This window comes from Alosa alosa, chromosome 5 (assembly GCF_017589495.1).
Source record: "Alosa alosa isolate M-15738 ecotype Scorff River chromosome 5, AALO_Geno_1.1, whole genome shotgun sequence".
NCBI lineage: Eukaryota > Metazoa > Chordata > Actinopteri > Clupeiformes > Clupeidae > Alosa > Alosa alosa.
In genome coordinates this window covers 1,583,526-1,596,779 of record NC_063193.1, presented here as the reverse complement: position 1 = coordinate 1,596,779, position 13,254 = coordinate 1,583,526, and the positions used below count along the sequence as shown (strand labels likewise).

General features: G+C 41.0%; 1 long non-coding RNA gene across 2 annotated transcripts; it reads left to right on the top strand.

Annotated features, from left to right (window-relative positions):
• The first annotated feature begins 2,900 nt into the window (after nucleotides 1-2,900).
• On the top strand, nucleotides 2,901-5,328 carry LOC125294869. 2 transcript variants are annotated; one of them, XR_007193570.1, is made up of 6 exons: nucleotides 2,901-3,005; nucleotides 3,797-3,913; nucleotides 3,985-4,084; nucleotides 4,333-4,404; nucleotides 4,528-4,660; nucleotides 5,041-5,328. It is a non-coding gene; the product is annotated as an uncharacterized LOC125294869 (long non-coding RNA). The 2 variants fall into 2 exon arrangements; XR_007193569.1 differs by having other exon boundaries at nucleotides 3,797-4,084.
• The last annotated feature ends 7,926 nt before the right edge of the window (nucleotides 5,329-13,254 follow it).

Here is a 13,254-nt window from a genome sequence, read left to right as displayed (position 1 = left end):
ATGATGTTTTGACATTGACATTGTAAACGTTATCTAAGGAGAGTGAAAAGCAGTTTGCAGTAGAGCTAACCAACGTCGTCTCTATCGCAGGAAAAAAATAGCGAGCAGCCTGATAACTAAATGAAATGCTCGGCGGGCCGGATGAAAGTGCTTGGCGGGCCGGATCCGGCCCGCGGGCCGCAGTTTGCCCACCCCTGGTCTATACTGTTGCTATTAATGACAGGATCAGCATTTAAACTCTGCCCCCCTCCAAAAAAAAAAAATGCCCGTACCCGCCCCCAGTGCCAGCGCTCCGCACACGCACATCACGCACTGCGCGTAGGGCACTAAGTGAAAAATCACCACAATAGGCTACTAGTATTAATAACAATAAAATATGTCTATGTTAATATGCAAAAGCAATAAAAAAGTAATATAGGCTAAAAGGTGAATCTCTTGTGCAGCCCTCTCTCCAGTCTCCCTCTGGTGCCCCCCTCCCCCACGCAGTGGTCTGTTCGATTATTCCTTTGGCAGACAGTACATCGCCTTGAAAAGGCACTAAGAGTCGGGGGCGGAAAAAAAGGAAAAAGAAGAGACAGCGGGATGATGCTCGCGCTTCACTTGCAGTTAAGACAATGTTTTAAATAAATAAAAAAATAAAAAAAGTTTTGTAGCCCTTGCGTGTATGCATGTCTATGCTTATGCCAGGTAATACTACTACCGTCAATACACTTTGTAACATAAGCTCCTACTAGCCATGTTCATGTTCAAGTGTTACATTGCAAATGATTTGATGCTGGCTATTTTAGCTAGTTATTTTACGTTGTGGATATGGTTTATGGGTTATTGAATGCAATTCAACACTTTCCTTTAACGTTAGCAATCGGTGCATAAGACTAGCAATCGTTCCTCAGGTTGCTAGCTAGCAATGCTATTTCTGATTATGTTTAATCTGGGTTTGCATTTCGGGACGCTTTTTTGGCGTTTGTTATCAATTATCAAACGATCTAATTGTGTAGTGAAAACGTAACGCTACAAGTGACACTTTCACAACGTAATGAAATGATGATTGGGAACAACTCTTGGTAAGGTGAACTTTGGAAAATCCCTGCAACTGAACATGATATGATTTTGCCAAATTAGACAGCTTTAGATAAATTTACTAGTTGTTGTTCTATGCGGTCATTTCCAAGAGGTTCATACTAGGCCAAGGGCGACATCTGTTGGTGAAACTGCAATTAGAAAAAAAAAAACTAACTAAGAAATTCGGAATGGTTTTTATTCCTTTGGTGGTGGTGGTGGTGGTGGTTGGTTGGGGTGTGTGTGTGGGGGGGGGGGGGGGGGCACCACCAAGCATTTGTGCGGTTTAGACATTAATGGCTGCTTGTTGTGTTATTTTGAGAGGACAGTAAATTTACACTGTTACACAAGCTGTACACTGACTACTTTACATTGTAGCAAAGCGTCATCTCTTCAGTGTTGTCCCATGAAGAGATATAATAAAATATTATACAAAAATGTGAGGGGTGTACTCAGTTTTGTGAAATTCTATAACTAGTGTCAAGCCTGAGAAACTGCCTTCAACTACAGGAGCTGCAGCAGACCAGAGATTGGCTACTGCTACAAAGTCCATCACTAGATGTCCTTGTGTGGATAGAAACAAGGACAACATGGTTATGCACCAGTCCCTACAACAGATCCCGGACTACCTTCTGAAGTTTGTCAGCTGCAACTGGGCAGGGGACTGTGACACTCTCAGATGCTGCTGTTAAAAGCAAGGAGTCAGGGGAATTGATGCTTGTTGGAACTGTCATGGTAACTCTTGCCAGAACATCACCCAGCCAGAAGATAACAGGAGTGAGGGAGGGCAGTGGGGTGTACTACGAATCTCGATTAGTGGGTTAGCGAGGTATGTTGCCTAGGCCCAAGATCTGCCTAATTAACAGTCACGCATGCCCTACCCCCAAAACGTACCATAAAACATCACTGATAGGCTATTTGCCGTTTGATTTCTATCTAATTTCGGGACTTTCAAAAATAGACTATTTAAAGACTACTTTGTCCAGGCCAAGGCAAGCCTAGGCCTACTTCTAATTATTTTGGTTATGGTTCAATTTAAATTATATCTTTAATCTTTATATCTTTATAATTAATCTTATATCTTTATATCTCAGCAAGATTTTATAGTTGCTGTAGTCTGTAGATCTAGCCTAAAATATACTTTTAAAATTTACCTAAAATATACTTTTTATGTATAATATGCATGAGATCTGTTGAAGGAATAAAGTCCACATTTTAAATGATCTGCTTTTCCGTCGTCCCCAATGCTGTCTGCCAAAACTAATTCGGTTCAGCTGGAGCCACATAACAATACAAAGTTAAATTTAACAGTAGCCTAAACAATTTAAAAAGTTGGTAAGAGTAGGCCTACATTAAGAAGAACAGCAATAATAAACAATAATTCAATCAATAGCCTAATGAAAATAAATAAATACTATATGCTACAAACCATAACACATAAGAAAGGCTTATTAAACTTGTTAAAGTTGAGCATCTATAATTTCATACTTATTTAACATTACAAGCTATGGCTTCCTTGTGGGCCAACGGTAACAATGGATCAATCATGTTGCAACTTGTCTATAAAACGTGGGTCAATATAATGACTGATAAACCAATGTTGATTTAAGAAACAAGGCTTCAAATGAAATTGATGTCAAACTATATGAGAACCAATAATGTTAATAATTACAATAGTAGTAATAGCCCACTTGACTACTATGTTTTGACACTTCTACAAAATCAGTTTGGTAGTCATTTTAATGTAGGCCTAACTAAAATATGCCAACAGGCCTAATAATTTCCACGATTTCTCATGTTGCCTCTTGATAAGCGCATGCGCACACACAGCCAACCAACTTTTCAACCAACTCCTGCCACTGGTGGTGGTGACTTCAACCATCACTTTTCTGTCATGCATCTGACAGACTGCAAGCTGTACAAACTCTGCCGTCATCATATCCAAGGTAAGAACTACAGTACTTTTGTATGCCAATTGAAAACTGGAATTAATTAGGAAAATACTGTTTTTATATGGTAGCATTAATGTTAACCAAAACCGTTTGTTAACCGAGAATTAGCTAACGTTTGCTACCTAGTGAGCTAACATCGCTAACGTTAGCTGTTAATGTTAACTTTTCCAATAACTAACTTTACGATTGTGTGGAATATCTGGAATGGTAGTAATGTCATATCCAACAATAAGTCTGTCTGAGATTTCGTTATGGAGGTAAAGTTTTAGTTTGAATGAAATGGCCAAGTCTATCAAGTACGAGTATGTTAGCATCTAGCTAACCTAGCTATAACTTAGCCTACATTTATAGTGGCTGCTAATGACCATGCAGGCTAACGTGAACAGGGGGTTGACCTACCTCAATATGATGCCGACAAGTCAAGGGATCTTTAGTTTGTGAAGGGTGATGTATAGTGTTACATTAAGCTATCCTTACACCAGAAGACTTGACCAGATGTGGGTAAGATTATTGACAGATTGTAGTCTTTTGAGTAAAGCTTGAATGGGGGGCATTAGTTAAAAAACTCCAATCTTTCCCAAATCTTGTCAAAGTATTCTGGTGTATGGGTAGCATTAGGCAAAATATTCTTCATTTCATAGCCCTTATTTGGTTGTACCTGGCTTGTGCCAAGACGTGTATATTTAAGATGCATGTGAGGGCAGTAGTGCTTAAGTGATGGTCTTTCATGTTATGTGTATTTTGCAATTTATTAATCTTAATTTCCCTCTGTTCCCTGTTTCCAGGCAGTGAGTTGTGAGGACTGCTACACTGAGAACACTGAGTGCATTCTGGAATATTCCAAATGTGTGCCACTTCCATACACAAGAAGTTCCAATCCTGCAAGAGAGTTCACTCACCAGGTAGAGACAGACAGACATACACACACACACACACACTTTTTTCATGTGTCTGTTTGTTGTTATGACTGTAGTGGGCTCCATCAACAGACCAGGCCAAAGTCGGTCTGTCCTGCTACTACTACATGCTACTTGACTATGTCTGGAAGCCATGGCTGCTGCCCTCAACATGCTGTAAGTGTTTGTGTTTTGAATGAGGGCTATGGGGTATGTCACTGTGCACACTCTAATTTGTTTGACATGTGCAATGTAATGCATTAATACAGAAACTAATCATCATTATTGTAGCTTTTTATAATAGTCTTGAATTTTGAAGTTTAGCCATGTTTACCATTATGTTGGTGGTAATGTAAATAATGTGTTGAATATATGCCAAACTGATCATAATCATAATTTTGTTAAATCTTATTTTCTATTGACAGAAACTGAAACCCTCACAAATAAAGTCACAAATCAAGAATTAACATTGATGGTGGCAAGGGTGCCTTCATAAGGTAATTGTCATTTTTGTTTGTACACCTGATTGACTTACAGTACCAACTTATTTTGTAATGCTTTGATTTTTATCTTAATCAACAATAACATAATGTATAGCAATTGCTGTTTTATTTTTTTAGGTGCCATCCAGCAAGTCCCAGTCTGGAGCCAGAGGCTGGCACTGCACGTCAGATGGGGGAGGATCTATGTTAGGCATCAGAAAGGTGGTTTAAGCAAGAAGGCAAGAGCTTCTGCAGACAGTGTTGCAATTAGGTAAAATACTTTTGGAAATTGATCTTAATGCCTTATTTAAAAAAAAATGAGGAAAAATCCAGCTTTTAAGGACAACAATTTTCTTTGTGAATGAATGATGTATCGCAAATAAATAAGTGTTCCTTAAAGGTTGGATTTTTCCTCATTTTTTTTTTTTTTAAATTAAGGCATTAAGATCAGATGATTTTTAAATGTATGTGTATGCTAAGGTTATGTAAATTTATGAGCACAACTGTAATACATATCTCTATTACTTCTAACTATTGCACCTGACTTCTAGGCTGCTATTGTGGGTTTGCTTTTATTTGTCACACAAGCTGAGTTAATTCTATTCATGGACAGGGTCAATTGTAACATATGATTTCTTTCTTTTTTTACAGACATCTGATTTTTACTGCCAAAGGGACCATCAGAGCACCTCTACCTACCCTGCCGGACATCTATACCAGAAGAGTACGGACAAGGGCCCAAAATGTTTTAAAGGACATTTCACGCCCAGACCATGGACTGTTTAAACCACTGAGGTCAAGCAGAAGTCTCTGTTCTCACTTGAGGCAGGTTATTGAGAGGGGGCGAGTGTCACTGTGTAAGCCCCCTACTGCAGGCGAGAAAGCCATGTTGATTTGAATATTGATTGATAAATACAATAAAGGCCATGTAACAAATTGTATTGCCTGTCGCATATGAATTTTCATGGTAAAGTAAAATAAGTCATTGGGATTCAGCAGGTGTAGTTCAAAGTAAATAATGTAATTTAGTGTATGTAAAATTAATATGAAATATTATTTAAGTTAAAGTTGCACAATAAGCTCAGTGTTGGTTATGTAGGACTATCTCACGTTTAAAACCATTACATAAATCACATGATTAATTAAAAAATATATATATATGATATAAGTAATAAAGGCATAAAGCCTATGGAAAAGCAAATAAAGGCATACACATAAATGCCTGTGAAATTAGCTGTGCCTGGCAGTATATGGGCAGTATATGCGTAGTTCCATGTTTGACATATCAGGGGGTATATGGGAACAAGAACAAGAGGTGTCCGGGGTCATATAAGTAGCTAATACTTGAAACATGGATCAATCATATCAGGTGAGAATATGAAGTCTGGATATCTTGCATGTCGTTGCAGTCCCATTCAGGACTTTTGATATGCTCCTGATATGAGAATTGGCACTAAAATATCAGGAGCATATCAACCAATATACTACCTGATACACATATCAGGAAATATATCACTATCAATATTCCCTGATTCAGAGCCTTTTCACGCAGTGATGGACGTGCATACCACAACAACTGTGGGGTGTACTACGAATCTCGATTAGTGGGTTAGCGAGGTATGTTGCGCTCAAAGCTAGGGTATGCTGTGACACGAAAGTGGATTTGTTTTAGTGTCGCTATATCACCATGGCATCTTATGCTGTCAACCAAACCCTGGGGGGTATTCCATCAACCTCGCTAAAGGCGAAACCTGGCTTATTTCGATAAGTCTCGCTAATTTTAGTGAGAATTCCGTTCCATTAATGAGGTTAACGTGAATCCCAGCTTGGTAACCATGGGAATTTATGCCACAGAACTAACCTGCTCCGTAGCAGGTTAACTTTCAAGCTAAATTAAGCTGTGTTGCAAAAAACCCCAATCTGTTGGAAAACGAGTCCAAAAAGATGGTTCCTTCAACCTGTGCCCTCATTGAAAGATACTGGAGACAACTATAAAGACAGCAACTTTGACTGCACGGTAACTGGTTTACTCAAGCACTGCACATAAACTTCATTGTTGATGACTACTACTAATGAACAGGTACAGAGAACATGCAGCGCCCCAAGAGGCACAACAATACATTACATCTCCCCTTCTTCAGCTTATTTGTGGGGACTCCATAGCAGATTAAATAACTGAAGGTTTCTTACACAAATTTAAAAGCAAAAATAAACAATATTCAAGAACCTTCCAACTTATTAATGTCAATATAAAAAGGCACCACAATTGACATATTTCTTTAACTATTCAGGAGTAACTTGAGTCCATTACCAAATATTGAAAGCTATCAACAAACAGTTGGGCCTTCTTGCTCATTTCACTACTGAACTCATCTAACTCATGACAAGTAGCAACTACAAATCCAGTCTTTCGGGAGGTTTAACTACTCTGGCATGCTTAGTGGTGTAGGGCCGAGAGGGCTGTGGTTGACCCACATTCAAGGGTTCCTTGGCAGGTGATGCTGAAGACCCAACTAGGGAAGGACTCAGTTCCTTTTGTTCTGGGAGGACATCAGGGACCTCCTCCCAGGGCTCATCTTGCACGAGGTGACGTGACTGATTCGCTTTTTCAGTGCTTTTGCGAAGGTGCTGACAGTTCCAGCGGAACTCCTTGCCACCAGAATTGACGATGTAAGACCTGGGTGTGCTGCTATGTTGCAGGATGACAACAGCTGGAGACCACTCTTTCTGCATTCTGACTTCTTCCCCTGGTACCAGTGCAGAGCGAGCGCCCATTGTCCTGCCTTTGTCATAGTAGTACTTCTGGGATGCTTTGGACCTATTGAATAGGTGTCTGACTTTCAAAGAGTTGTAGGCCTTTGGGACAAGCAGTTGTTGAGCTGCAGGGAGTTTGTTTCTGGGTCTTCTGCCCATGAGCAGCTGCGCTGGGGACAACTCCACTGTGTCTAGTGCGGTTGTTCTATAGTCAAGCAATGCCAGATGTTTGTCTGAAGCTTTGTTCCACAGTATTTTCACTGTTTGTACTGCCCGTTCGGCCTCTCCATTTGAGTGAGGAGTGTGAGGTGATGATGTGAGATGTGATATGCCATAGTTCTCACAAAAGTCTCTAAACTCCTCTGACACATACTGGGGGCCGTTCGCAGGCGCATCCTCTGTATGCGCATGGGGGTGGAAAGCAGAGATTTCTTAAAAATGTCCTCAAGTGGTTTATGGTGATTATACACCGTGACTGACTTTCCAAAGATATAGTGGTGAAATTTTGTGCATGCATGGACAATAGAAAGCATCTCCTTTTCTATCTGTGCATAGCGGGTTTCTGCATCGGTCAGAGACCTTGAGGAGAATGCAACTGGGTGATCGTCCTTCAAGAGCACAGCACCTAATCCACTGCTGCTTGCATCACAGAAAATCTCAACTGGCTCTGATGGGTCGTAGTACTTAAGTACAGGGGGGTGTGAGCACAGTTCTTTGAGCTGTTGGATTCTCTGGTTGTTGCGTTGTGTTTTAGTTCTGTCTGTAATGAAGATGGTCAATAAAGCTTGACGGCGGGATCAGGATCGGCGATTAGATGATGATTTATTGTAGATGGTACAACAATGAATAACAGAACACAGGCTGAGTCTCAAACAGTAAAACTGTGCAGAGTCTAACAGTTGTGGTTGTTATTAGAAGCGGCTGCTGAGCCTTCCGACAGAAGATGCTCCCCGGGTCGCTTCCTCGATCCGTCTCCGTGTCAAAACCTAAGACAAAGCCTGTTATACTAAAACATACAAACATCAATCATGCCAACGTGGCAGGTGCCAACCAGTGTACAAAACCCGGCCCTGGCCAGATGGAGATACTAGCCCGAATAGGCAGACATGCTGTCTCCCTCGGCCCATGTTATGATGTTCCTCGGATGTTCCTAAACATCGGCCTGTATGACCTTCCTGCTGGTACACAGGCCTAAGGCACAGTTATGTACAATAATATGGACCTCTCCCTGTTGTATACTACACACAGAAGTAACATATGAACACATCAGAATACAGTAAGAATACCCCAGAATTCTACAGAGCTTTGCAAAGGCTCTTTTCTGAGCCGTTTGCCACGCAAACTCCACATTGCCTTTCAGAAGCTGACGCAGTGGTGCATCTTCCTCACTGAAATTTGGTATGAATTTTGACAAATAAGTCACAAACCCCAAAAAGCGGCGAACCCCTTCCTTGTCTATAGGTTCCGGCATGCCCCTTACTGCTTGGACCTTGGCTGGATCAGGCTTCAGGTCGTCTGCAGTCAGTAAATGGCCAATATATGGGACTTGGCTTTGCCGAATGAGACACTTATTGAAATTAAGCTTTAAGTTGTAGCCTGTTGCTCTCTCGATGATTTTGTGTAAGATTTCATCGTGCATCTTAACAGTGGGGGCCGCAATCAAGATGTCATCCATGATGGCCACTGCTCCTGTAATGCCCTCTAGTATGCCATCCATGATCCTCTGATAGATCTCGGGGGCACATTTTATTCCAAACGGTAGCCTCAACCACCTGAGCCTACCAATGGGCGTGTTGAAAGTTGTAAGGAATGATGATTCTTCATCTAACTCAATCTGGAGGTATCCCGACTTGGCATCGAGGACTGAGAATATTCGTGCTCCAGCCATAGATGACACAACCTTTTCAATTGTGCGCATGGGGTAATGTTTTCTTTTGATTACTTTATTTAGATCGCTGGGGTCTATGCAAATTCTTAACTTGTCTCCCCGAGGCTGCTCGACCTGTTTGATATAGCCATTTTCTTCCATTTCATGCAATTTCTGGATAATCTGTCCCTTGAGTGCAGTGGGCTGTCTGCGCACGGGGTGGACAACACCTTTAGCATTGGGCTCTATTTTAATTGTGTACTTCCCTGGTAGAGTCCCTGTGGTGCGTATTAGCTCAGGAAAGTCACGCAGGCTTTCAGGAACAACGTCTTGTCCGCTAATGCCCTCCACAGGCGTGTTCGCCTCAGCTTCAGCAGTATTTTGTAAGGAGTTCAGCCTTGCTATCAAACCTAAAGCTTCAGCCGTGGATCCGCTGAGCACACTTTCCTGTGCAATATCCTCAATTTCAAACTCAGCATCCGTGGCACGCTGTTTGTAGTGCACTGATAAATCTACAGCAGTGACTGGCTTGAGCTTATGATTAGAGTAGGAGCGCAACAACTTGTTAGAACGCTTCAATTCACCAGTGTGCACGAGTTTTTGGTAACTGTCAAGGGTCAATGTGTTGCACCTGGCACCAGTCTCTATTTTGAACTGGACTCTTTGTGAAAGAATCATCAAATGCACCGACCATTTATCCACAGTTAATGCAGCTGCCGGAAGCACAACATCCGTTAGGCTAATGTTCAGTATTTCATCATCAGTCTCCTCCAGAGCCTATACATTCAGTGTGTGAAGAGCACGTTTACGGCACACTGCCATCCAGTGGTTGGGTCTGTGGCAGTAAGAGCATGTTTTGCCCTTGGCTGGGCACTTGCCCTCGTTCCATTTGTGATCAGGATGCTTGCCGCAGCTACCACAGAAAGCTGGGGGCTTTGACTGAGTGAACTTGCGATCTGGGTAACAAGTTTTTCTACTTTGGCCAGAAGGCTTAGGTTGAACACTTTCTGCTACAGTGGACACTTGAGAGCATGTAACATCATCTCGAACTATTTTCAATTGTTTCTGAGACATCTCATATTGCTGAGGGATCTCAATGGCCTTGGCTAGCGTTAATTCCTCTCCTTTGTCCAGCAGTCTTTCTTGCACTCGTTTTCACACACTCCCGCGATAATCGTTGTGTTCGGCATAGGCACAATCCATTAACAGTAGCTGTAAATCTTTAACGAAATGGTCAAAGCTTTCACTTACGCCTTGTTTCCTTTGCTTGAAACGATGGCGAGCTATCCTCTTGTTCTTCCTTGGCCTGATATATTTCTCAAACTTTTGTAGTACTTTTTCGGGATCCTCTTTTTCTCCTTCAGCCCAGGTGAGCGTTTTGTAAATTTCTCTGCCTTGTCCGCCTATCCACGTACCCAGCCAGCCGGCTTGCTGCTTCGCAGTCAGGTCGGCTAATGGTCCATCAAAAACTAAATTAACGTGGCTCCGAAAGCGGTCGAATTCCTGATATAAATCAGCAGCTTCCCAGTCAATTTTTGGGTGCTCAAACTGCGGGGTAGTTATGCTACACTTCTGACACCATGTAAGATACTGAAGACAACAATAAAGACAGCAACTTTGACTGCACGGTAACTGGTTTACTCAAGCACTGCACATAAACTTCATTGTTGGTGACTACTACTAATGAACAGGTACAGAGAACATGCAGCGCCCCTAAAGGCACAACAATACATTACACTCGTCACCTGTAGCCAACTTAAAAAATAGAAGTAGGCCTATAGAAATGTTTTTTTTCCGACAGTGCACCAAGCATGAATTTACACATTCACTAGCTCCAAAGAATGTATGAAGATTATACGATTAAAAATGTTTTAACTTCACATGCGTGTGGTTCTAGAAATTGTGCTACTCTGCGTCACTTACGTTCGGTAGTGGTGTAACGTGCAGCGAAACGGCATAGGAAAGGAATTCCATTTTTGCGTGTTCGCAGGTTCGCTTCCCATACGAAGTATTAAGGCTACATTGTTTATCACCTTGATAATGGCATTTTTAGTTATAATCTTTGATGAAAGACATATGTCTACTGCTGATAAAGGGTCATGCACATTTGGTAGGCTGTTCAGTGACAGCTTTGCCAGTGGGGCTATATTATATCTTATGCAAGCCAAAGGATAATTATTCTGTAGCCTAGGCAGCTAATAATTAAAACTGCTTCATGTGTCAACGATTGTTCATGAATATCAAATCAACTGTGTGCTACACAGATTAAATACTAGGCATAAATTAAATTGAAAGCCATTGCATTTCAGACAACTTTATTTCAAACACTTTGGGTCTTATGGGAGACAATAGGCTATTATGTTGATACTCATTTATTTTATGACCACCTAAACCTAGACAATAATTTGGAGTGAACTCTTTTAATATAAGAACGTAGGCTATAGATAGTTTTGAACAGGGTGCGATTTGTAGGGGGGGGGATGGTGAGGATTTCCCCCCCTCCGGTTTTCCTATCCCTACCTCTGCTAAATTATTTTTATCGTCGGGGGGGACAACATTTATCCCCCTCTGCCCCTCATTGATTAATGCTACTTCATATAAGTAAAGCGCTGCAACGTGAGAACAGTCTAGTAGGCTAGCCTACATAATAATCTGACATCAGAAATGCACCGTCACCGTCAGCACTGATGCTGCTGACACAGTGGCTGCGTGATAACTTAATTTGATCGTGATCGTGATCGTGCAGGACATTTCAGAATGTCGAGTGTGTAATCCATCATAAATGGCTAGGTTCAATGGAAAAGTTAGCTAGACAAATGAAAGAAAACGAGAAGGATTCAGTGAAGCATAATAATGTTTTAGAACCTTCAGAATTAGAAAACTGATGCAACTGAGATGGAGGAAAACTGCACGTAGAGTAGAACGTAGGCCTATTGTCCGAAGGAACTTATATTAAATGAGGAGATATTTGCTGAATGTCACAAAAAGTGTTACAGAAATTGCTTGGCATCGCTTATTCAATGGCTCTCTACCGAAAACACCTGTAGTTTGGAGGACGAACGAGAAAGCACTCGTTTGATAAATCAGCCAGTAGTAGACAAATAACTTTTTAGAAATAATCTGTACTGCAAAAACGAATGTTGGTGGGTATTTAAACTATCTAGCGGGTGTTTTAACAGCTGCAAGAAATAGAAGCTTCATGGTCTTTATGTTCTGGTTCGTAAATTATTTTCATAAAACTTCAAGTTGCCCTATAACTTTACTCTCCAAACTCTTCACTGCACTGTAGGCAATTAACCGACAGTATGATAGGCTATTTATTTTCTGTAGGCTACATTAAACACATTTATTTTTTCAACTTTTGCAATATTACGCACTTGGCTACTGAACGCAAATCAGCAGGAGAGAGAATGCACGTAGCCTACGCAGCGTGTAGCGCAATGTGTAGGCTATTTGGTTACCAACTAACACCAATCGCCAATTCACTAACTTAAGACTTCAGTGCCATCATATACAACGTTTTTTTACACAACAAATACAGAAAGGATGGAGGCAGCAAAAGTAGAGAAATCATTTCAGATGGGGCAAGAACAAGGTGAATTTGTATGCTTGTCAAAACGTAGTCCTACCCTGCATTAGAGGAGCTGATCATCATACCAAGCACACTCGCTGTTTAAAGTCATACACCACGGTAAACTAAAACTAAAATGTTACAAAGGTGGCAAAACTAATATAGGGTATTATTAGCCATGACATTAGTAGGCTATGAATCGTTCGTTCATTTTTTTTTTTTTTGGGGTACAAACGTATTCAAAATCATCCCCCTCTGGTTTTTACACAAATCGCACCCTGGTTTTGAATATATGCCAAAGTTGTATTTGAGTTTATACCATGTAATCATTCACTCGTTTTGTTCAAGCATAGACTATAGTCTATGTGTTCAAGAGTGAAGCCAATCAAGCTCGCAATTGATTTCAAACCATTAGCATTGTTGTTTTAAATGTATGCTTTCATTATTCTCCAATTTCTGTAGGCAATCTATTTTTTTCTCTCGATGTTAAATTTGATGACTTTCGATGAAAGTAGATGGCGCTTGCCTAACGAACAGGAATCGTCTAGTATTGTCTAAATTTTACAACATATATCGTCTTTTCGTCAATCTGTTTTGGTCTACTTTTCTACCTCGTGCACGAGCAGAGATGAAGCTGAACTAAACCTTGCTTGAATAAACGAGGCCAAGATGC